Here is a 27,160-nt window from a genome sequence, read left to right as displayed (position 1 = left end):
TCCATTCCTCAGTTGATGGACACTTGGGTTGTTTCCAAGATCTGGCGATTACAAATTGTGCTGCTATAAACATAGGTGCGCATATATCACTGTGGTATGATGCTTTCAGTTCTTCTGGGAATATGGCTAGAAGTGGAATAGCTGGAATAAATGGGACTTCCAATCCCAGCTTGGTGAGAAATCTCCAGACTGACCTCCACAAATGTTGCACCAGTCTACACTCCTACCAACAGTGTAGGAGAGTTCCTTTGTTTCCACAGCCTCTCCAGCATTTGTTGTTGGTTTTCTTGATCCTGGCCATTCTTTCAGGAGTGAGATGGTATCTCAGTGTGGTTTTAATTTGCATTTCTCTAATGACCAATGATGATGAACATTTTTTCATGTATTTATTTGCCATTTGTATTTCTTCATCTGAGAAGTGCGTATTCATCTCAGATGCCCATTTTTGGATTGGATCTTTGAATTTCGGGGGTCTGAGTTTTTTTAATTCTTTATATGTTTTAGACAGGAGTCCCTTGTCTGAGAGAGAGTTCACTAAAATCTTTTCCCAGTTTGTGGGTTTTCTTTTCATTATGCTGGAGATTTCTTTTGACATGCAGAAACTTTTTAATAAGAAGTGGTCCCAGTTATTGATTGTGGGAAGTATTTCCCATGCTGTTTGAGTCCTGTTCATGAATTCTCTACCTACTCCTATGTCTTCAAGGTTTCTACCCAATTTCAGACTTGAAGTTATACTATGGAGCGATAGTGATTAAACCAGCATGGTACTGGCACAAAAATAGGCATGTGGACCAATAGAATAGAATAAAAGAAGCATAAATAATCACAGACAATATATTTTTGATCTTTAACAAATAAGAATATATACTGGTGTAAATCTCTTTTATACATGGTGCTGAAAATTGGATAGCCACATTCAGAAGACTGAGCATATATATATATATATATATATATATATATATATATATATGTGTGTGTGTGTGTGTGTATATATCACCATGTACTAAAATAAATAAGAATTGACCAATGATATAAACATTAAAATAGTAGCATTTAATCCACTAAAAGACAAAATAGGTACAACTTGTAAAGGCACAGGCACAGGGAAGGACTGTCTGATACAAGAAACTATACTGAGATCCAACACATGGATAATATGAAATTAAAAAGCTTTTTCATTGCAAAAGAAACAACTAAAAGTGTAAGGAAATAACATATAGAATGTTTTAGAATACATATAGAACATAAAGAATTCAAAAAGTTAGACTTCCCAAAATAAAATAAAAGACCCAATAAAAAATGGGCCACCAAAGTAAATATTCAACCACACTAGCCATTAGAGAAATGCAAATTAAAACTACATTGGGACACAAAAATGGCTATCACTAAAAAATTTAATATTAAAAAATTCTGTTGAAGATGGGCAGCTAGCATAAGCAGAGAGACCCAGGCAGATCTGCCTCTGATTTCTGGCCATCATTTTCAAACGGTTTACTTCCTGTGGTCAGAAAGTGGGAGCAGGGCGTATAGCCAAGCAAGTCCCATGCACCCATAGGCCATCATTGGAGGCCCTTGGTTCCTTCAGACAGCCATCACCCACCAGGAGAATCAGACAAACACACACCTGTGTACCTCCCACCATCGCAGAAGTCCTGTTAGACACACAGGCTAAGAGAAGCAGCCCACCACCACATATCCCTGACCATCGAGGAAGCCCCACTTGTAGCTGAACAAGTTTGGAGAAGCCTGCCACAAGCCCTGCTACCTCCCTGTAAACCTGGGGCTAGAGGAACCCAGATGCTTGTCAGATTACCCTACACTGAGGAGGGTAGTGCCTGGGATCAACAAAAGTGGGAAGTGCCTGGGATCTCACAATCAGCTTGTTGAGAAGAACCCAGAATAATCAAGACAAAGGAGCAAAAGGCAGTCTCAGACATCTAGCCCATACAGAACAAGTCTGGGTGACAGAGTCATAAAGGAAAATAGAATTCACCTACCTAAAATCTCTGAAAGGATAGCAACTGAAAGAAACAACTTCACGAGACTATAAAAGTAAATCATAAAGAATGTCTCAGGGAAAAGAACAAATCACAAGCATAATGAAACAATTACTCAGCATATCTAAAGAAGACATAGATAAAAATGAGGAGCATATGAAAATGATAAAAATACCAAACGAACATATAGAAATAAATTACAATACATGGAACAAATTCAAAGAGATATCCAGGAAATTAAAAAGTCAATCAAAACTGGCAAAACTGCTTGGAAGAGATTGAAAATTGACTTTCAGACCTTGAACATAGGATTACGGCTAGTGATAGTGAAAGGAAAGATGTCTTAAAAATAACAAGGAAGCAGAAAATAACAATCCAATGACTGGAAGAGAATGCAAAGAAAAATAATTTAAGAGTGATTGGACCTCATGCCATGGGCACCCTCTGGCTACCTTCGCACTACAGAGGCTCTGAATTCCTCCCAGCAAGACGCAAGTCCCCAGCACTGCCACACTCTGGCAACACATTCCACCTGGCCACCTGGATCCTGGAGGTTCTTTACTCCACCTAGCCAAGTGTAAGGTCCTGGTACCACACTGCAAGGGTGTGTCCTTGCTGCACAGAGGATTCTAATTCTGCCCAGCCCAGCATCCAAATACAACTCGTCAAGGAACTGCCCAGCCAGCCTCATGGGTCACAGAAGTTCTGAGCCCAGCCCAGCCCAAAGCCCCAGAGCTTCCGTTCAGGGAAGTGACCAGCTTGGATGATGGGTCCTGAAGAATTTGAGCTTTGCCCATCAGAGCACAAGGCTCCAGTACCATATTTCAGAAGTGCAGCCCATCTAGCAATGAAGCAGGTCCCAGAGGTTCCAAACTACACCCAGCCACGCACAGTAACATTAATTTAATTACATTTATAAAGGTATTTTCCCAAGTGAATTAATAGTCACATGACCCAGGTAGTAGACATAAACACATTTTTTGAGGGTAACTGTCTAAAATATGTATTATACTACATATAGAAGTTCATTGAATAAGAATTTAAAACATAAATTTTGGGTAGGAAGTAAATTTTCTCAGTGTTAAATTCTATTTTAAAAGTCGGTAAATTTGTGCAGGTTGAAAGTCCAAGGTCTCTTGGTGACTTTGGACTAATATAAGAAGAGAAGAATTTAATGAAATGAGACCCACATGGTTGTAGAAAAGTAACCCAGGCACAGACACTGCTACAGTCAAATTTTCATAGCAATCAACGTACAATCTCTTCTTCAGGGAGAACTAGAAAATAATTTTCCTTCTGTATGAAGCATAAGAAAAGCTTAAACAACACAGTTCCTAAATATTTAGAGAAATATATATATATGGAAATGATTGCAAGAGAAAAAATAATTGTTTGCAAGAGAAATAATCATAGTTTCCTTTATAATAAGTGCCAAGGGGAATAATATCTGATGTTTTTTATTGGGGAAATTGAATTCCACAAGTAAATACTGGAACAATTTGCTAATGGGTTGTAATGTTCAAAGGTTATGTTAAACATTTTAAACTTAAAATTTAGGAAGAGTTGATGGTAGCTATACAAATTCATCACTGACCTATACAAGTAAAAGCATCATTTTAATCACACATGATTCTCCAGCTTAGACAGAAATAGTTGTTGTATGATAGAATCCAGGACATGGCTTTTACAGTGCCACAATGTCAATTTATTTTTAATGAATTCTTTTTATTGCAAACAAACCTCTAAATTCAATTCTCCACTCACTTTCTTTAGAAAGAAAAAAGGAAATCAGAAGACTAAGGAGATGTCTAAGAACTGCCACAGTTAGAAATTAAGATAAATGGGCGCTCATAATTTCTTTAGCTTACAAGTTGGCAGAATTAACCACTACTAGCACACTAGTTATACAGTATTTTGTGGGAGGAGGGCATACTGACATTGTTAACTCCATATAAATCCCATTAGAGAACTGGATTTACAAGTTTTTTAAAAAAAATACAAAATGGGGGTAGTCAGATTTCTTTTCAGGATCAAAATGTGAAACAAATGGAAAAATTGTATTTAACTTTCACAAGTACAAGCTTCCACAAATAATGCAACCAAGTTCTATATTTTTAACAGCCTTCTATGTATACTTTGTCTTCTATACAAACTTGGTTCCAAGCTTTATCTTTATTACCAGTTTTGCCAACTTCAGTTAATCAGATAGGTAAAATAAACTTTCCCAGATTTTGTCAGAAGTTATTACTTAGTTTACCCCCTCCACTACTACCCAGGAACTACAGAAAGGATGAAGGGTAATATGAGCAACATAGAGTTATATGTAATTCATGACAAACACTTAGTTCTTCCATGAATTTGGTTGTTAACATTTCTATTATATTATGACAATGACTCTGCACTCTTATTCTATGTGAGAAATGTGGGGAGTAAATTCTTGATAAAAGACACCAGGTATAAAACATTTTACTTTGTTGTGTTAAAAGGTCACATTTTACAGCTAAAATGTAGGACCCTGAAATACTGACACATTTTCTTATTGTGCACAATGCTGAGATTCTCTTATGATTCACTTTAAAATTGCAATTAAAAGTGCACAAAAGGGGGAGGGGCACATAGATCAGCAGCACAGCACCTGCCTGGCAAGCATGAGGTTGTGAGTTTGATCTCAGGTACCAAAATAAATAAACAAACAAACAAATGCACAAAAAAGAAAACAAAATCAACCCACAGGCTTCTGAAAAAGGAACCCGCAGGCACTTCCTCTTGTGTAATTTTAAAAAGTTAGCTTACTAAATAAAACAGTTGACTTCTTTTGAAGCCTTTGGATAAATATGCATCAGTCCATCTTATTTATTCAATAATATTCTTGGTGATAATGCTGACTCCGTGGCTTCTGATCACAGAATTGATCCTGCTGCCATTGATGGTAGTGCTGAGATCAGTTTTTGGTGACCATGATTGTTTCCTCATCCTTTGAAGTTCTGGTTATAGTTTCCTATGTTAGACTTTCTACCTCTGTAGTTAAGTGTTTGAATAACCACCCCAGCCAGGACAAATGGGGCCATGAGGGTATGGGATAACTTATTCCACCACTTCCACCATTGCCACCACCTCTCGGAGGCATATTGCCCTCCTTTATATCCACTGCAATTCCTACGAGCTCCCCACTGAAATTTCCACCCCACAAATTGAATCCTCCACATCCTTTATGGCCACCACCTCTGTTAAACTGGCTTTTGCCACTCTTAATTTTATTGCTCTTCTTTGAGCCAGTGTTGTTTCTTTTCTAGTGGAAGTGCCTTTGTGCTTTTTCCTTATATTGCTCCAAGTTTCTGGGCTTCTTGCTTCTGAAGTTCAACACAGATTAATTCATCAAATGATTTTGCCACCTCTGGCAGGGTAAAGTTTCCTTTGTTTTTTAGGACTGCTTGTTCCAGCAGGTATTTTCCCTCTGCTTCTGCTTTCTCTATGTTCTCTGCTTATATTCTTCATCTTTTTTACTGGAAGCCTGCAAGCAGGCACATTTTTCTTCTCTGGGTAGCAGGAGACACATTTGTCTGACCCAGAATGAAATTTCACCTCTTACAGGCAGTGATCTCAATCAACTTTGCAAGACAGTGCAGGGCTCACTGCAACAGTGTGTTTAACGTGCCATTTGATTTTTAGAACCTGCCACTATCATTTTATTCATAATGGTATCTGTTCCAAGAATGTTGCATTCCTCATGATTTTCAGCTGCATGTTTAGTAACCCAAAATGGTTTTCCAGCTCTTGACAAGCCAATTGGCATCACAACTTCACAATTTTTCTTCTCTTCAGGCCTCTTTGGTCCTCTTACTCTACCTTCCAAGGGGGCATTTTAGATGAAAGTATCGTATAGTCTTGGAGTATTGGAAAATACAGATTTTCCTTCTAATTGAAATTAAACTCAACTGTGCAGTTGTGGCAGAGAACATGTGGGAAGTGTGGCCACCCAGCAAGAACTTCTTTAATAATTTTGAAGGTGGTAGTACCAAGATCTTGTCTACTCTTAGCATAGGAAAGTTCAGCTTCATCACTTTCAAAGATAAGAAAACATATTTTATTCCTTTTAGAGAATATCCATAAGAAAATTCTTCTTCACCAAACCATTCCATTTGTGGTTAACGACCATCCAGTCCGAACTTTATGTATACCAATATGTTTTGTATAACAAATGCCTTACTGGATCCTCTTCTGTAACCTTCATCTCAAAACACACTTTGTCTTTTGACACCATTAGAAGCACTTCCTCTAGGACAAAGAAAACCAAAGCTCTCTATAGTAAGGAAAGAAGCATTGTGGCAGTCTCTTGATATTTTAAAATGTACACCTCAATTTGCATTGTCTGCCCCAGCGGTCCCGTTCTCTTCACCGATATATGGTCACCATCCAGAACATACAATGCCAATTTATGAGTTCTGCTTCAAACATTGTGCTCAAAATTTAGAAAACATGAATCATTATCTAAGCCAGAATTTCAGGCTGCACTGTGAACTGTTAAGAAAGCAAATTTGAATTACCAGTCAACTGTAACCTCCATAGCGGCTATGCTAAATTACATTTCCATTTCCACAAATGATGTGTAAAGTTCTTTTTGCTTCACATCCTGGACAGCATTTTTTTGATACTAGGTATTGTAAGTGGGGTGAGATGGAAACTCGGTGTAGTTTGTGTTTTCATTTCCCTGAAGGCTAAAGATTTTAAACATTTTTTCATGTATTTATTGACCATTGATATCTCTTCTTTTAGAGAAATGTCTATTCAGATCATTTGCCAATTTGATGTTTAATTTTTTATTAAGTTTAAATATATATATATATATATATATATATATATATATATGATATTATTCTCTCCCATTCTACAGATTGTCTCTTTATGTTGATGATGATTTTCTTATCTGAGCAGAAACTTTTTAACTTGACATAATATCATTTGTCAGTTCTTGCTTTGATTCATGTGCTAGAATCTCAAAATAGGTATGTAGAATAGGCTGCTCCCAAATTTAGGTTGCCTCTGCTTTGGCCTCTGGAGTGTTGGGAATATAGCTGTACATCACTGCACCGGCCAACATACTTGTATGCATTGTATTTTAACTATAATCCAGTCCAAAATATTTCTAACTTCCATAATTTGATTTTATCAGCTTAAAATTTTATCAGTTCTTATAGTTTAGTACAGTTTAGCGCTTCTTGTGATTTTAAAATTTTTATTACTCTAATGGCCATTCATGTAGCTTCCTTTATGAACTTTTCATTCTTTTGTCCAGTCCTTAGTTTGATTTCTTACTGATTTTTGAGTCAGAAGAGCTCTTTATATATAGTCTAGTCAACGATTAGGTGGATTTTTTGTGACTATTTTTCTCCTGTTATTAGCTTGCCTTTTAATTCCTTAATATTTTTTCCACAGAAAAAAATTAATCAGAATGATGTCCAATTTTTGAATGTTTTCTTTTCTTTCATTTTTTTTTGCCTTTTTTTTTGAGGTAGGGTCTCAAGTAGTTTAGACTGGTCTTGAACTTGCTATGTAACCCAGGGTGACCTCAAACTCATAGCAATCTTATTGCCTCAGCTCCCAAGTACTGGGATTGCATACATATGATGCCACACCTAGATAATATTTTCTTTTATGATTGGTACTTTTAGCGCCACTTTTCAGAAGTCTTTGTTTAATTCAGGCTTATGAAAAAATTTTTTCCAATTCTATGTTTCAGAACCATCAGCTTTTGCATTTAAGCTTGTAATTCACTTCTAATTAATTTTATGAGTATGACATATAATTTAAAATTTGTATTTCAGATAGATAAGTAGTTTTTCTGGCACTAGTTGATGAAAAAAATACCCATTCTCCCGCTTAATTGCATTAACTCCTTTACTCAAAGTCAGCTGACTACCTAAGGATCAATGTTTTGGACTCTATTCTTTCACTTTTTAACCTATATATTTTTCACTAAAACTCATACAGAATTATACTGATTGCATAGCTTTATGATAAAATTTGTAGTATAAGGGTGGGAGGTCCTTTAACTTTGTTACCGTTATTTAAAGTTTTCATTTGATTATGCAACTTAGAAATACCCTTCAACTTCTAAAAAAGGTCTTTTTGTGATTCTGATTGAGACTATTGGATCCACAAATCACCTTGGGGAGAATTGACATCTTAAGACTATTGAGTCTTTTAAATCATATACATGAAAGAGCTTGTTGTATATTTAGAACTCTAAAAATTTTTGTCAACAATGTTTTATACATTTAGTATGGTGCTCTTATCCATCTTTTGTTACATTTATTTCTGAGCATTGTGAAATTTTTATTCTGTTTTTTGTGTTATATTCTTTTGCAAATATTTCTTTAATTATTTACTGCCACTGTTAAAACTAAACCTGATTCTTATTCATACCTTGAGTTGTATATCTTTGGTAATTTTAACTGTCAATTCTATTAGTTCTTGTACAGATTCCTTAAAAATTTGATATAAGCAATTGTGTCGAGTGTGAATCATAAGAGATTATTTTTCTTTCCTGTTGCTAAATCTTGCTTTATTCTTTCTTATGTTACTGCAAAAGTTAGAATTTTTACTGCCGTGTTTATGGAAATGATGGAATTGGATATCTTTCCCTTGTTCTAAATCTTGGGCTAGAGCATTTACTATTTCAACATCAAGTATGATGTGAGTTGTAGGATTTTTTGAATGCTCTGTATCAGTTTGGGGTAGAGTGTTTCTATATACATAGTTTGCTGAAGATTTTTTTAAAATTATGAAGCTATTGTTAAATTTTCTCAAATACTTCTACCATATCTATTGAAATTATCATATATATATCATTTAACATAAAATATGATGATGACTTACAATGACTTATTTTTCATTTTACTGTAATATAAGTAAATATTGAAGAAATATTAAAAATTTTTCTTTAATGAAAAAATTAAAACTTCATAACAAAATGAGAGAATAATAATAATTAATATACTGTGGGTCATGATCTTAAAAGAATGGTCAAAATATTACTCAGAATGTGTCATAGGCAAAAAAGACTTTCTCTTTTTAAGAAGGGACAAATAGGACTTTCTTTTTGATGAACAAAAAGAAACTAGCACTATAAATGAAACAAATTTGCACATATCTCGACATATTTCTGAAGTAACGGAATAGAAAATTTTAAGTTTTCCCTAATTCCTATTTATCTATCTTCTATTTTTCTCTTTGCTGGCCATTACAGAAATGAAAATTAAAACTACGTTGAGATACTACCTTACTCGAGAACGATTAATTTTTTTTTTATGTTTTTTAAAATTTTATTTTGAAAGTAGTAAAATACAACAGAACAAGACAGAATAAAGCCAACTAAGATCATACAGTGAAATTGGTACAGATCTTCACAGCAGGTTATCAGGATAACAGTAATAGGTATCACAGTATAATCATTATCTTAACAATAGTTGTTCTTTCAATCACGTATATCAAAAGAGAACGATTAATTTTTGAACTTTGAAGGACTCTACCAATCCTGAGATTAATCTAATTTGATCACTATGTATGCTAAGATACATATCTTTTTGGATTTGCAAATATTACAATGAAAAGATTGTTATATCTTCATTTTTGTGTGTGAAATATATCTGCCTTCGTTACTTGTGATATCTTTTTTTTTTTTTTTTTTTTTTTTTTTGTCTTTTTCGTTTTTATCGGTACCAGGTATCGAACTCACGGGGCAGGCGCTTATGCCACTGAGCTAAATCCCCAGCCCCTACCTTTGATATCTTGCTCTTTGCTGATATCAAGTGTTATGCCAGCTTAAAAATGATGTTTGAAAGGATTTTTTCTTGCTATTTTCAAAATTATTGTTGTAACATTTACATTATTTTATTTCAATATTTTATAAAATTCATATTAAGACCATTTATGTCTAATGTTCTTTATCCTCTGGGAAAGTTTTGGCTATATATTGGTAATTTACCTTTTCAATAACTTTGTAAATTTAATTATTTTCATAGTGGCATAAGACTGCCATAATTTTTTTATTTTTTAAATGATTATAGAATTTATATTATCCTGTTATCCTACACTAATGTAGGATGTTATCCTACACTATTCCTGATTGTGACTATATGTGTTTTCTCTATTTCAGCACTATTCAAGCATGAATTTCTCCAATTTTATAAATTATTCTATTAATTATGCTTAAAGGTACATTTTATTTTTAATTTTTATTTAAAAAAACAAAACAGAAAAAAGAAATGATACCAAATTTTAAAGAATAAAGTAGGAATTTAACACTAATTAATATATTGCATATTGTCATTTTACAAGTAATTGTTCAGGATACAAAATTTAGGCATGAAAAAAATGATCAATGGAAGAAGAAGCTATTCTTTTAGATGAACTAAAAGAGATTATTAGTATAGCTATCTTGTATATATATATTTATTATATATTTATATATTTATAACATATTATATATAGAAGGAAGAAGGGAAAAGAGTATACTTATGCAAGTATGTATACAAGTATATATATATATATGTACATATACAAGTGTATATATATATATATATATATATATATATATATATGTGTGTGTGTGTGTGTATGTATATATACAAAAATATATATATGGAAGAGGGGAAAATATTCTATGTATACAAGTATGGGTACATTTTAGATATACATAATGATCATCTTCATCATAGTGAATTTGTATTCATACATGATGTATTTGATTCTTTTTCCCAATCCCTTCTCTTCCTTTAACCCCTTCACCTCTCCCTATTTATAAAGCTTTGTTTCCTTTTTATAATTTTTTAAAATTAATTTTTCCTTCTTCCTTTCCCCCTTCCCTCACTCTTATTCTTTTCTTTTGAACAATTTATTCCTGTTTCACAATATCTGTTGCACATTTTGCTCCTTATTTACTCTTTCAGTTGGTTAATTATGCCATTATTAATTTTCCATATAATTTATTTTCATATTATTCTCTCTATTATCTTCCTCTTTCTGCAAATTTTATACTTATATTTACTTCATTTTTCTATTTTCTTATGGTACAAGCAGGTTGCTGATTTAAAAGTTTAAAAAATACAGGAATTAATGATTACGATGTTTTTTATAACTGCATCTCACACATTACATATTGCGGTGTTTTGATTTTTGTGAGGCAGGGCTTCGTTATATTGCCTAGATTTACCTCAAACTCCTAGGTTTCAGCTTTTTCTTGTCTCATCTTTCCAACCATTTGGGACTAAAGGTGCATGCCATGCTGCTTGGCTTATTTACCTTTTTGCAATTTTTATCTAGTTTGAAGCATTTTTTGTAACCTTTACTGATTATGGTCAACCAACTATTTTTTCATATATTTGGATATTTTCCAGATTTATTATTATATTTGAGTTCCAGGTTAGTTTCCTTGTGGTTGCATCATAAAGTATTAAAATACCTTGAAATTAAGATTTCTTTTATAGCCTAACATGATTTATTTGTAAGCTATCCATGAGCACTTACTTGATAAGAATATGAATTCTATGTTTGCCATGTATGGTGTATATATACATATGTTCTATATCATATTCTTAAATGTCTCTCATGTATTAGTCAGGTACTATGTTTGTTTATAACAAAAGTGATATTTTGGGCCTGGGGATTTAGCTCAGTGGCATAAGCACCTGCCTTGCAAGCAGGCAGTCGTGAGTTCGATCCCTGGTACTGATAAAAAGGAAAAAGACAAAAAAAAAAAAAAGATACTTTTACACAAGTTAATCCTCTTTCAGTTTTGAAGGTTGTGTTCACTGTATATAAAATTTGAAATTTCAAATCATATCCCATTAGCAACTTTAAATGATCCACTGTTTTATCTTCTACTTCTATTGAGTATATGCTAATGACTTGCTTCTTTTTTGAATATTTTTTTATTCTGTTGTTAATTATGTTGAACTGAGTTCTGAACTCTTGGTATTGTAGGGTCTTCATCCTGCTGAATTAATGAGATTCTCTTGTTGATGTGATTTATTCTATTTACCAAGGAGAAATTCTAGTTTCACAGTGGACTCGTGAAAAGTTAAGTACAAAATGAGAGGATTATTTGAAATAATTTTAGTAAATTTATATCTAGTAGTAAAGCTATACCGACAAACATAAAATTTTAGATTACTGATTTGATTCTTTGCAATAAATGATTTAGTCCATGATGCAAAGAAACATGGTGAAATAAATGTTGATGGGAGGAATAGGGGACATTTTGTACAATAAAGATGTTATAAATATATAAATTTTAAGCTGTATAAATACTAATTATGATCTTGTGAATAGTTAGGGAAATGAGGAGGGCCAACTGCAATGTGTTTCATCGTCTTTGTTAAGTACATATTTGAAAATACTAGCTAGTTTCTTCTATCTTTTGTACTTCCCATTGTTATATTATATACTGACTTCTTGTAGTGAAAATTGTAATATAGACCACTCCATACAGATCATCAGTGAATGCATTTGAAGACTGATAATTAGCCAAGAAATATACAATAATTGGCATCATATTTAGGTTAGATTACTATTGAAAATATCTATGTCCTCTTTTGGAAGAGAGAATGAGACTTGTTTGTATGAAGGATGGCTGTCTTGTTTGGAAAAAGTAGCAAGTTGATTCATTAATACATGACAGTTCAAAAATTTATTGAAGTGTGCACATGTGTCATGATGTTCTTAGTAGGCAAAAAGATGGTCTGTTATTTTATACTCTACATTGTGATGTGGTTCTACAAGCTACATTTTTCTTTTCCTAGCTGGCTCCAATATAAGTTCTGATTTAATGGCTATGTGAAGAAGGCTGGAATTTCATTAGACAGATTGAAAATTTGCTCCTTCCTGTATGTTTTCTTTTCTTCTGTGCCACCCCAGAAAATTATCTGGATCATTGTAGCATTACTATTTATTTTGTTTTTTTTTTTTTTTTCATTTTTATCGGTACTGGGGATCGAACTCACGACCGCCTGCTTGTAAGGCAGGTGCTTATGCCGCTGAGCTAAATCCCCAGCCCCAAATACTTATTTATTTAAATTATTAAATGTATTTTTTTGTCTTTTTCGTTTTTATCGGTACCAGGGATCGAACTCACGACTGCCTGCTTGCAAGGCAGGCGCTTATGCCGCTGAGCTAAATCCCAGTAGAATACAACAAAATAAAACAAAGCCAACTGAGACAATTCAGTGAAATTTGTACAGAACTTCAGAGCAGGCTACCAGGATTGTAGTGATAGGTACTATAGTATACCTTGTTATCTTCACAACAGTTGTCCATTCAATCAGGTGCTGCAAAGTCAAATCAAAAACAGAGGCACCTCGGCCTGTGCCCAGCTGCGCATAGCCATCTGCGTGCAGAGGAGGATCTGGGTGGATCCGGAGTGCCCGCAGGAGGCCCTTCCTTTGTCTGGAGGACTGTGGATATCTCTGCAAGCAGGGAGGGATCACAGGCTCCTGAGGCACTGCGGTGTGTGGTGAGTACCCTAACCCGGCTGCGATCCAAGAGCTGTGGATCTACCAAGGGGCAGGTGGGCGCACAGTGTCCCTGAGGCCCAGCTTGCTGGAACCGCGGAGTTCTGAACAAGCAGAGGAGGGCCATTGGTTCTGCAGGCCCAATGGCCTGGGGTAGAGTGGTGCCAGAGTCTCAGTAGCTCCAAACATAGAAGGGGATTTTCAACAGATCCTGAGGAGGCTTTCAAATAACACTTGAAACACAGAAATATAGGAAAATGACAAAACGAAAGACCAAATTACAACCTGAAACCTCCAGCCCATCTCAGGAAACCCTAGGAGAAATGTATTTAGAAGAAAATATATCCCATCCTCCTCATATATCAGACACAATAGCTACTGAAGTAGACAAGCAACTCCAGGAAGATTTAAAGAAATTCAAACTCGAAATAATATCCCAGATAAAAGAAGAAATGATAAAAGAAATGAAAGAGATTCTAAATATATCTAAAGAAAACACAGATAAAAAATTGGAGGAACTAAACAAAAAGATAGAATCCCTAGATGAGCAATATAAGAAACAAACAGAATACATAATGCAGATGCACAGAGATATACAGGAAATAAAAAACTCCACTGAAAGTTGTAAAAACCGCCTTAATGAAAGTGAAGATAGAATTTCAGACCTTGAAGACAGGATTGCAGCTAGTGAACAGGAAAGGAAAGATCTTTTAAAAATAACAAGGAATCAGGAAACAACAATTCAACAACTGCAAGATGATGCAAAGAAGAATAACATAAGAATGATAGGGATTAATGAAAAAGAAGGAGACAACATAAAGGATATCAAGAGGATATTTAGAGAAGCAATAGCTGAAAACTTCCCAAGCATGAGATCAGAAACTGACATCAGGATCAGTGAAGCATATAGAACTCCAAATAGTCATAACCAAAATAAAACTACACCCAGACATATAATAATCACCATCCCAGAAATCCAACACAAGAATAGATTATTAAAAGCTGTCAGAGAGAAAAGACAGATTACTTATAAAGGAAAACCTATCAGAATCACAGCAGACTTCTCATCACAAACAATAAAGTCAAGAAGAGCATGGAGTGAAGTATTCTAGATCCTAAAGCAAAATGATTTCCAATCTAGACTGATATATCCTGCAAAACTATCATTTAAAATAGATGGTGAAATACGATACTTCCATGACAAAGAACAGCTGAAGAACTTCATGAACACCAAACCAACCCTGCAAAAAATATTGAAAGACAGTTTAGATACACAAAGGAAAAAACCACTAAGCAAAGCAAATAATTAAACAGAACAGAAAGATAAAGATGCAACAGCAGAGAGATAAGAATCCTACAATTAACCAACATTTAACAGTAATAACCATTAATGTAAATGATCTCAATGCACCAATCAAAAGAAACAGACTAGCAGAATGGATCAAGAAACAAAATCCAACCATATGCTGTTTACAGGAAACCCATCTAACCCAGAAGGATACTCACAGACTGAAAGTCAAAGGATGGAAAACAATTCTTCATGCAGCAGAAATCCAAAAAAAGGCAGGAGTAGCCATTCTGTTTGCAGACAACGTGAACTTTAAACCAACAATGACCATAAAGGATAAAGAAGGTCACTACATACTCGTAAGGGGAAAACTCCAAGATGAAGAGATAACTATCTTAAATATATACGCACCAAACTCCAGAGCACCCAGTTATATGAAACAATTATTAACAGAAATGAAAACTCAAATTATCAGTAACACAATTGTAACAGGAGACCTTAATACGCCATTGACACCAAAGGACAGATCGACCAGACAGAAAATGAGTAAAGAAATAACAGAACTGAATCATACCTGTGAACAAATGGGTTTGATAGACATATACAGAATGTTCCACCCAACAACATCAGAATACACATTCTTCTCAGCAGTACATGGATCATTTTCTAAAATAGACCATATATTAGCTCATAGAACATATTTAAACAAGTGCAAAAGAGCTGAAATCATCCCTTGCATGTTATCGGATCACAGCGCTCTGAAATTAGAAATTAATGATAAAAGATACTGCAAAAATCCCACAAACACATGGAAACTGAATAACACACTCTTGAGTAATCAGTGGGTCACAGAAGAAATTAAAGAAGAAATCAAACAATACCTAAAAGAAAATGAAAATGCAGATACAACTTACCGGAATCTGTGGGATGCAATGAAAGCCGTCGTGAGAGGAAAATTTATTGCACTGAGTTCCCACATCAGGAAAACAGAACGAATACAAATAAATAACTTGATGCTACACCTCAAACAGCTAGAAAAAGAAGAGCAAGTCAAGCCCAAAGCCAAAAGAAGAGAGGAAATTATAAAAATCAGAGCAGAAATCAATGCAATAGAGACTAAGAAAACAATCCAAAGGATCAACAAATCAAAGAGTTCGTTCTTGAAAGAATAAATAAAATCGATAAGCCCCTAGCCAACCTTATTTAAAAAAGGGAAGAAAAAGCTCAAATTCATGCAATAAGAAATGAAAAAGGAGAAGTCACTACAGACCCAATAGAAATACAGAAGATCATCAACACCTATTTCGAAAACCTCTACTCTCAAAAGTTTGATAACACAGAAGAAATAGACAGTTTCTTAGAAGCATATGAAGTGCCAAAGCTAGATCAAGAGGATGTAAAATTGTTGAATAACCCAATCTCGGTTACTGAAATTGAAAATGTAATTAAGTCCTTACCCACCAAGAAGAGCCCAGGCCCAGATGGATTCACTGCAGAATTCTACAAGAAATACAAAGAAGACCTAATGCCAACACTCCTCAAACTATTCAATGAAATTGAAAGGGAAGCAATCCTTCCTAAGTCATTCCTGGAAGTAAATATCACTCTAGTACCAAAACCTGAGAAAGACCCAACTAAAAAAGAGAACTATAGACCGATCTCCCTAATGAACACAGATGCAAAAATACTCAATAAAATATTGGCAAATAGGATCGAGCAAATCATCAAGAAGATTATACACCATGACCAAGTGGGATTCATCCCAGGAATGCAAGGATGGTTCAACATACGCAAATCAATAAATGTAATCCACCATATCAATAAATCCAAAAATAAGAACCACATGATCATTTCTATAGATGCAGAAAAAGCCTTCGATAAGGTCCAACATTTATTCATGATAAAAACTCTACAGAAAATTGGAATAGATGGTCTTTACCTCAATATAATAAAGGCCATTTATGACAAACCAACAGCCAGCATCATACTAAATGGCCAAAAATTGAAAGCCTTTACTTTAAAATCAGGCACAAGACAAGGATGTCCTTTATCACCACTCCTATTTAATATAGTACTGGAAGTACTAGCCAGAGCAATTAGGCAAGAAAGAGAAATAAAAGGGGTAAAGATAGGAAAAGAAGAAGTTAAGTTGTCATTGTTTGCAGATGACATGATACTCTACATAGAAGACCCCCTCAGCTCCATTGAAAGACTCTTAGATACAATAAATAAATTCAGTAATGTGGCTGCATACAAAATCAATACTCAGAAATCAATAGCATTCCTATACACAAACAACAAAACCACAGAGAGGGAAATAAGGGAAACTGGACTATTCACATTAGCAAGCAAAAAAATGAAATATTTAGGAATTACTCTTACGAAAGAAGTGAAAGACTTATACAGTGAAAACTATATTACACTGAAAAAGGAAATTGAAGATGATCTCAGAAAATGGAAAGACACCCCTTGCTCATGGATAGGAGGAACAAACATTGTGAAGATGGCCATTCTCCCAAAACTCTTATACAGATTCAATGCAATCCCAATAGAAATACCATCAACATACCTTATAGATCTAGAGAAATCACTCCTAAATTTCATCTGGAACCAGAAGAGACCTAGAATCGCAAAAGCAATTCTAAGCAGCAAAGACAAAGCAGGAGGCATCACAATCCCTGACTTGAAATTATACTACAAAGCAACAGTAGTAAAATCAACATGGTATTGGAATCAAAACAGAACCGAAGATCAATGGAATAGATTAGAAGATACAACCACAACTACAAACACACTCAACCACCTTATCTTTGATAAAGGAGCCAAGCAGGTTCACTGGAAGAACGACAGTCTCTTTAATAAATGGTGCTGGAAAAACTGGCTCTCCATTTGCCTAAAACTAAAGCTAGACCCATGTCTATCACCATGTACTAAATTAAAATCTAAATGGGTCAAAGATCTGAATATTAAAACAGAAACGCTAAATCTATTGGAAGACAAATTGGGTAGAAACCTTGGAGACATAGGAGTAGGTAGAGAATTCATGAATAGGACTCAAACTGCACGGGAAATACTTCCCAGAATCAATAACTGGGACCACTTCTTATTAAAAAGTTTTTGCATGTCAAAAGAAATCTCCAGCATAGTGAAAAGAAAACCCACAAACTGGGAAAAGATTTTAGTGAACTCTCTCTCAGACAAGGGACTCTTGTCTAAAACATATAAAGAATTAAAAAAACTCAGACCTCCAAAATTCAAAGATCCAATCCAAAAATGGGCATCTGAGATGAATACGCAATTCTCAGATGAAGAAATGCAAATGGCAAATAAATACATGAAAAAATGGTCATCATCATTGGTCATTAGAGAAATGCAAATTAAAACCACACTGAGATACCATCTCACTCCTGAAAGAATGGCCAGGATCAAGAAAACCAACAACAACAAATGCTGGAGAGGCTGTGGGGAAAAAGGAACTCTCCTGCACTGTTGGTGGGAGTGTAGACTGGTACACCCTTTGTGGAGGTCTGTCTGGAGGTTTCTCAAAAAGTTGGGACTGGAAATCCCATTTATTCCAGCTATTCCACTTCTAGGCATATTCCCAGAAGAACTGAAAGCATCATACCACAGTGATATATGTGCACCTATGTTTATAGCAGCACAATTTGTAATTGCCAGATCTTGGAAACAACCCAAGTGTCCATCAACTGCGGAATGGATAAAAAAGTTGTGGTATTTCTATACAATGGAGTATTATTCAGCTATAAAGAAGGATCGCATTGAGATATTTATCAATAAATGGGCACAGCTTGAGACCATACTCATAAGTGAAATAAATCAATCTCGCATGTATGAATACCGAATAGTTTCCCTAATGTAAGTAATGATTCAAATATATAAAAATATGTGATAATCATGATTCCCCATTATGTGGCCTTGAAGCCTTATAAAATTTTCACTTATTAATTAGAAAGGCTTTATTCTGGGCTTTTTGATATGGAAATATTTGAAGCTATAGTATATGAAGTTTTATCCAAATATTTTAAGGAAAAAGACAGACACTATGGTAACTACTATTGTTTAAAAAAATTATTTAGCTATTTCTTATGTTTATTTTAATTAAGGGAAAAATTTAAAAAAATTAGGATATATAGTAGTAACTCTTTTTGATCTCCTAGTAACTTGTTTTGAAGTCCTGTAATACTCCCAAGATCTTCTTTTGACTGATTAGACTCTGTTCCATTCTGTGCAATAGTAGCAAGTCTGAAGGTATAGGCAACTAATTTGAAGGCAATAAGATTCACAAAGATGCCCATTCTGGTTTGACTATTGTCTCCTTTGGAAGTCCTGTAATGTTCACAATGCCTGAGTTTTATTGGTCTTGTTCTCCACTGTTTTGTCCAACTTTATAATATCTAATGAGATAGACAATTCCTTTTAAGGAAAGAAGAGACAGTGTTGATAACCATTGTTAATAACCTTGTACTCTGTTTTACATCATGTGCTATGTCTATCCTTGGTTTTGACTTACAGCTTTGTTTTGCCATATTTGACTTTATTCTCTCCCCCCACAAAAAAGTAATAAGAACTAAGGAGTAATAAAATCCAAAATGTGTAAATTTTGTTGTAAAAAAGAGAGGGAGGGAAAAAATAAAGAGCTCTAACGGATATAACAGCAAGTGTGTTTAGGGATGTTAAATAGCTGACTATATTAATGTTTTTCGATCATTGAACACAGCTGTTTGCAGTCTCTCTGTTTGAATGTCTACTTTGCATTCTTTGATACTGTGATTTGAGCAACTATTTCCAAGATGATAATATGTAATCTATTAACAGGTGATTTCTTACTGTTATGTTTTTTTTTGTAGTTCTGTATTATGTGTAACCTTACACTGCTTTGTTTTGTTTTGTGTTTTTCTCTTTTTCCTCTTAAATAAAAAAATGAAAAAAAACAAATCAAAAACAGAACATTATAAACCCTATCAAAGCAAAATATTGCACAGAACAAAACAATTAATCAGAACAAAGCAAAACAGTGAAAGCAATATTTGTCTTCAAAGAGAAGACAGAATGAAATCCCCCATATTTGCTATATTGCATAGGGTCATCCTCCCAAGAGATGCTCAGACTTCTGGCCCCAGGTCAGCATAATCAACCCAACAATACAATCATTTAGTTGCTTTATGTGCATTAGTTCCAGCTGTCCCAGACACCATCCAGTTGCTGGGGCGGGGTGTATATGAAGTTTGATTCTCAGTGAGCCTGCATGAAGTGGTAGGCTCGCAGGAGACACTGAGTTGTTCTCTCCCTGGCACAAGTGCCCAATGCTTGATCAGCCACTTCCTCTGCAGCATTACTTTTATGAAATTGTACATTATGTCTCCTTAAAGCTATTCTTCTTGAATTTTACTTTAGCTGATGTAAAAGTTGCTACATTGTTTTTATGTCAGATTTGTACTTTCTGGTTCTCTGTAGATTACTTTAAGAAGTAATATTTAGTTTGATATGTCAATTAATTGTGTTATAAACATTTAAAAGTTAAAAGTGTTCTAAAGTCCAGCCAAAACTCGCATAATGCTCTTCACAAACCTATCTATACAACCACCTCAATAAGTTAGCATGCGTATTTTAAGCAATTTTATCTATCCATTTACTAGAAACTGTCTTAAGAAATGCATAACATTGGGCTGGGGATTTAGTTCAGTGACATAAGCGCCTGCCTTGAAAGCAGGCAGGCGTGAGTTCGATCCCCGGTACTGATAAAAAAGAAAAAGACAAAAAAAAATACATAACATCCTTTTCATTTTGCATGTTTCATAGGACATGGTATAAATTTTTTACTAGCCTGTAACTTGATTTTATTTTACTATTCTCTGTGTTAGAACATTTAAATATGTCTCCTTTATAATAGATACATAGTATGAAATTTATGAATCCATTTTTGACACCTCAATTTTTGATTGTTTTGATTTTGGCATTTAATAACAACATAGTTTATTAATAACAAATTTTTAAACCTTTCCTTATGAATATGGACATTTTGAAAGACAGAGTTGTGGTTTCACAATCTAGATCTGCAGACAACTTTAGGGTATCATCTGAAGAAGAGAATAATTTTATGACCTAGGAGAAAATGTAATTTATTTTTCAAAACATTTTTCCTCTGTCTTACCCAATCTGAAACCATAATTCTGTGTTTTGAAAATCTAATATCTGTGGTGAATGAGATGAACTGCATATTCCATAGAGACACAAACCTTCAGAAAATGCATGCTATAACACAGGCAACTAAAAACAAGTTTCTGGCAAATGAAGTTCCAGGTGATCCTTGTCTTTGTGAATTTGTGCATGAAGGTGCTGCTTTCAGGTAAACAGAAACGTTTGAACTTCTTCTGCAACATGATTTCTTACCAAAAATGTATGGGCATGCCTCAGATATGTCTCCATTTTTGCACTCTTTGAGACTTTGTATGCTATGCTGATTGTGAGAGTGGAATTAATATTGAATGACCTTTGAGATTTGTATACACACGTAACATGCGCTATGGAGATCTTGTAAAAATATGATGACCTGGGACTAGAACCCAGATGTATAGCTGAAAAGAAATTCAAAATTTTCACTATATCTGTCTAAAGTGAGCTCTTAAACAATTGTATAGAAATATATTCCCCCTAATCTGTTACTTTTGGTGAATTTTTGGCATTTTTGTTAATGTATATTCATTCATTTATTGAAGTAAGGGGAATTTAAATTTATGAGGCAGATTTTAAAATATGGCCTCTGAGAAAGAATTTACATTCTCTCATTGCCATGGAAAACTGGCATCAACGTGGTGCCATGATAACATAATGTAATTCTAGTTTCTATGACACTCAGACTATGCCATCTATCCTGGGAGGAGAAATACTGAACTTGATATTTACAGAAAGAAAATGTGTGATAATTGCACTAAAATAAGGTCATTTGCATTTGTAACTTCACTTTTATTGTGTGTGTAAGTGGAGCGAATAATTGAATGTATGGTTGGCAATATAGAGGCTGATTACTACTGCTGGCAGTCACAATTGAGTGAGACTAACATGGTTGAATCAACATGTATTCTATCTCCTTTCCTATTTCTGTGTCATCAGGTGACATCTGTAGTGTGAGGGCTCTATGTTGTTAGATTTGTAAGGTATAAATTTGCAAACATTTTAAACTATGCACCTTTCTCCATGAATGATTTTTGAAGTACCCCTAAAGGTGATATCTTCATTTATATCTATATACTTCTATATATGTTATAGAAGTTTGAGAAAGGTAAATGCACAAATTTTGAATTGATGAAATACTAATACTTTTTTTTCTTGCTCTCCTGGGGAATATTTACATGCTTCCTGAATTTCTGAACACCACTCATTGCTCTAAATAGTACAAATTGCTGCTGTAAAAGAAAACCTTTGAATTTTATGGCACAAATTAGAATCAGTAAATGGTTCCCTATCACTAAAAACACAAAGTACAAGCTCCTTAATAGGCTTCTGGTGTCAGTTGTTGACTTTTTGTTGTGGTTTTTGTTGATCTGACAAAAACCCTGTTGATTTTCCCTATCCATTAATTAAACTTTAAAGGAAGACAGATTATTTGAAGTACAACCATGTCCTCCTTAACAATGGGGGCGTATTTTGAGAAAAGTATCACTTGATAATTTCATAATCATGTGAAATGAACATCATGGAATCTATTTGTACAAACCTAGATAACATAGACTAATGTTAAGCCAGGCTATCTATCTATCTATGTATCTAATTTATATGATATTTGTGTTATTTGTAATATATTGCAAAAGCTTCTTGGATCACAATGAAAAAAACTGTGAAATATTATATTAAGCACATGAGAAATTATAATAAAGGAATTAGATCTTTGAAATGTATGAAGTTGCTATCATAAAATGGCACTAAGTTTTACATCAAGATTTTTATTATTCTGGCAAATGCAAGGTCCTGAATTTGATTTTTAGTACCAAAAATTTTTTATTAGTAGAAATACCCTTGAATACAATATAATTTAATATAAATATAATATAATATGTACATAACCCAGCAACATAGTCCTTTATCAGGTATTTTGCACTGAACAACGTTGTATATACTATAATTTTATACAACTGAGATACGTTATATTTGTTTACATCAGAATCACCACAAACATGAATAATGCTTTATGACATGATGTTACAGTGGCTATGATATTACTAAGTGATATGAAATTTTAGGTTCAGTATAATCTACAGAATCACCATCATATATGTGATCCGTTGCTGATTAAAATGTCATTGTATGGTGTATGACTATGCTTGTTACATTTTTTTGAAATCTGTTTTAGCAAACAGTTAGGAAATAACGTATATATAATTCCTTCATGTTCTAACTCCTGGCTATGCTTGGGGGCAATAAAACTTGGTTTGCGTTGTATTTCTGTTTTTCCAACTGATTCAACTGTTAGTCTGTGCTCACAGGAAGTGCCACAGGGAAGCATGTCAACCACATTTTCATTCTAGTGACAAATTCTACTTCATCATAGTATATTACTGGTAACATATACTGCTGGTTTTGTCTGTTGAAATACTTTAAAATTATTTGGCATATTAGGCTATAGTTTTTATTTTATGTGGTGCTTTTTCTTTTATGATTTCAGGGTAGTGCCATACCCACTGAACGAGTTGGGAATTATCCCTGTCTCTTTTTTTTTCCTCAGTAATAATTTGTGAAGGATAAATATTGCTTCAATTTCCATATATATTATAGAGGAATAGGAGCAAAATTTATACTCTGTATCAGTGTCCCATTGCTGCTACAACAAATTGTCACAGACTTAATAGCATAAACAACACACATTTATCACTTTACAGTTCTCAATTTGAGAAATGTGAAATGGATTTCACTGAGGAGAAATATAAAGGGTCTCCGTGCCTTTGCTAACATTTATAGCTGTGTATCTTGGATCTCATGTGTCATGGTTCCTTCTTTCATCTTTAAAATCAGCACAGTGTCATCTTTAAATGTCTTTATACTTATATTTCCACAGTTTCTTGTCTCTTATAAGAACACCTGTAATTACCTTGGACAAGTGAAGTTATTACAAGATATTTACTTCACTCAATATCTTAATCACAACTATAAAGTCCCTTTTGCAATACGAGGTCATATATTTACAGATTTTGTGCATCAGAAAGTGAAGATCTGAAAGGTATTTTGTAATTCAGCCTACTACACCTTCTTTAAAACTAGCAAAATATCAGTCAAAAAACAGTGATTCTCAATACACTTAACAAAAAACATATGACAATGATAACAAAGGAATTTAAAAACCAACAATATAAAACCTATATTTTTTTCAACTTAGTTTTTGTAGGAGTTTCTTGGTTATGGTGCAGGGTAAGGAAACTGAGGTGCAGTCTAATAGATTTCATGAGTGATAAGGATGAAACTAAGCAGATGAGAAAGTCAAGGTTTCCAGGCACTGTGAGATAAAATGCTGAAAAAAGTCACAGAAAAATACTGATCTGTAGAGAGTCCTATTGAGCATTAAGACAGGCTTAAGCTTGACCCAACTGGTGACAAAATAAAGAATGTTTGCATGCAGCACTTCATTAAAGATTATGGCAAATTCTGAACTGATACAAGCTACATTTCTGGTTTTACATATGTCAAGACTGGAGAAATTTTTACCTTATCTATGGCACCACAGTTTGTGTTGTTATTCATTGTGCTACACCTGAGAAGACCAAGTATATTTATATAAAATGAGAAAGATATTTGTAGACACAAAGAAATCTGTCATGTGTTGAGCCACAATATTCACTCTACTCACTTCATTGATCTCCTCAACAAAGTTAGTGACAACATTCAAATTCTTTTGGAGACTAGTAATATTACTAATTTCATCAAGTTTGACGCTATGTATGGTGACAATAGGTGCTAACTTGAGATGTCTTGGCTCTTCTTCTATGTTTTGTATGAGTGAAGTCACCAGCAACAATTTTACTACCTTGTTTCTGCAACATTTCTGTTATTTGCAAAGACAACAAACCATTTATTTCTCTTTCCTGAGGAAAAAGAACTGATTTCATCATTACTGAAGAGAGATACAACAGACAGGTTACAACATATAGTAGTTGGTGAAAGGTCTCCAGGTAGCATGTTAGAAGGAGAGTTCTTGAGATCCTGGGAAGATGGCAGATTTGTAGATAGAAAGGTAGAGAAACTCTCTGAGAGAAACTCAGATGCTAGAATTTAATACCATGGAGAAGACCAGACAAAAGGAGAGGGATTCTCATGACCCTAGATGAAACTGAGGAAAAAGAGAAAGAAAGAAAGAAAGAAAGAAAGAAAGAAAGAAAGAAAGAAAGAAAGAAAGAGGATGGAAGGCTGGACCTAGAAGTGCTCTCACCAGAGCTAGTCCCATGCTGTTCTGGGTGCTTTGGAGTTAGACAGCTCATGGTGGTGCTGAAGTTGCAGTCGTGCCAAAATGGGGGTCGGTAAGCCCAAGGCTCTTGGTGGGAGAATGTGCCGTAGCAGGGAATGGAACCGGTATGGAGAGCTGTACTGGCCCTCAGTGAGTGCTTGGTATTTGGTCCTGTGCGGAGAGATGACTGGCTGAATAAAATATTGAAGTTGGGCAGGATGGGCCTTAACCCGGGATTGCAGCAGCATCAGTGGACATCTCCTGTACTAAAGCAGACTGGTGGGATATGCTTGAGCTGGGCCACACCACTGGTTGGGACCCAAAAGCCAGGAATGAAATTGTCCTGAACCTGTGAAGTTTGTACAGCACAGACTAACATGGTAAAGGTACACACTGGTTGACTGGCTCAGAGGAGATGGGCCAGCCCACATCATCCATGCACGCAACTCACAAATTAACAGCAAACTGGAGAGGGCAGCAATCCCCTAGCCAGCATGCATCAAAAAAGCTTTAAGCAATACGGAAAAGACCTGAGACCTCCACCATACACTTGTCTAAAAGAAATGAGAAACATGACAAGAGAAAGAAAAAAGAAAAATCCTCCAGCCACTGACCCAGGGAAAATAAGTCCAGGAGAGGTAAATACAGAAGAAATTGAGGGCAGTAAACATGCAATATCAGACATGGCATCAGCCAACATAAAGAAATATATTCATGACACCATAGATGAAATTAAAACTGAAATTCTAATTCAAGTGAAGCAACATATAAGAAGATTAATATAAGAAATGCTAAGCACCTCTCAAGAAGATACAGAAGGAAGAATGGAGGAACCCAGAAAAAGGAGAGAAACCTTTGATGAATATAAAAAAAATCTAGAATACATGAAACAGAGTCAAAGAGATTACCAGAAAATTTAAAACTCCATTGAAAGCTGACAATATTATTTGACAGAAATTAAAGTTAGACTTTCAAATCTTGAAGATCGACTTGCAATGTGTGATCATGAAAGTAAAGATCTTTTAAACATAACAAGGAACCAGGAACTAACAATACAAAGGCTAGAAGATGACAAGAAAATCTATAATTTAAGAATAAAAAAAGTGAGTGAAGAAGCAGGGGTAAATACAAATGAAATACAAAGGCTATTCACAAAAATAATTAAGGAAAACTACTCAAGCATAGGAAAAGGAAATGATATTCAGATATATGAGGTATACAGAACTCCAGACAGCTACAACCTAAACAGATCTATACCCAGACATATAGTCAGACTCCAGAAATTCATCACAAAAACAGAATATTAAAGCAGTAAGAGAAAAGGAACAGATCACCTATAGAGGAAAACCCATCAAAATCACAATAGATTTCTAGACACAAATCACCAAATCAAAAAGAACTTGGAGTCAAGTATTCCAAGCCCTGAAAGAAAATAACGTCCAACCCAGATTGATGTACTCTCAAAAACTGTCTCTCAAATTCAATGGAGAAACAAGATGTTTCCATGGAAAACAGGAACTGGAGAATTCATGACCACCAATCCAATCCTACAAAAGATACAAAAGGACATTCTAGAGAGAGAGAAAAATCACCACGATTCCAGGAACAGTTGCAGAGAGGCCTCAATGAATGGGACAGACAGTGGATTGAAGGAGAAAAGTAGACAACAAATGGAAGAAAAATGGCACAGCAGAGATGAGGCAGAATATTGGCTATAATCCCTCACACAGACAGCCCTGTAACACTAACAAAAAGAAACGTAGCAGAGTAGATCAGGAGATAGGGTCCATCAAGATGCTCTAAATAGGAGATATAATCAACCTCTGTATAGGAAATATAATTAACCTTTAGGTTAATGAACCAAAAGTCAAAGATGAGGAAATAAAGCTCTATGTGACAGGGAACCAGAGAGAAATAG

The 27,160-nt window shown here is 34.5% G+C and overlaps 1 pseudogene; it reads right to left on the bottom strand.

Moving 5' to 3' along the window:
• Nucleotides 1-4,854: 4,854 nt before the first annotated feature.
• LOC100721235 (heterogeneous nuclear ribonucleoprotein U-like) overlaps nt 4,855-27,160 on the bottom strand; it is an 84,812-nt pseudogene continuing 62,506 nt past the window's right edge.

The sequence above is a fragment of the Cavia porcellus genome, unplaced genomic scaffold (genome assembly GCF_034190915.1).
Source record: "Cavia porcellus strain 051 isolate PalLab524CR breed Dunkin Hartley unplaced genomic scaffold, mCavPor4.1 scaffold_3, whole genome shotgun sequence".
NCBI lineage: Eukaryota > Metazoa > Chordata > Mammalia > Rodentia > Caviidae > Cavia > Cavia porcellus.
This window is presented reverse-complemented; position numbering and strand designations above follow the sequence as displayed.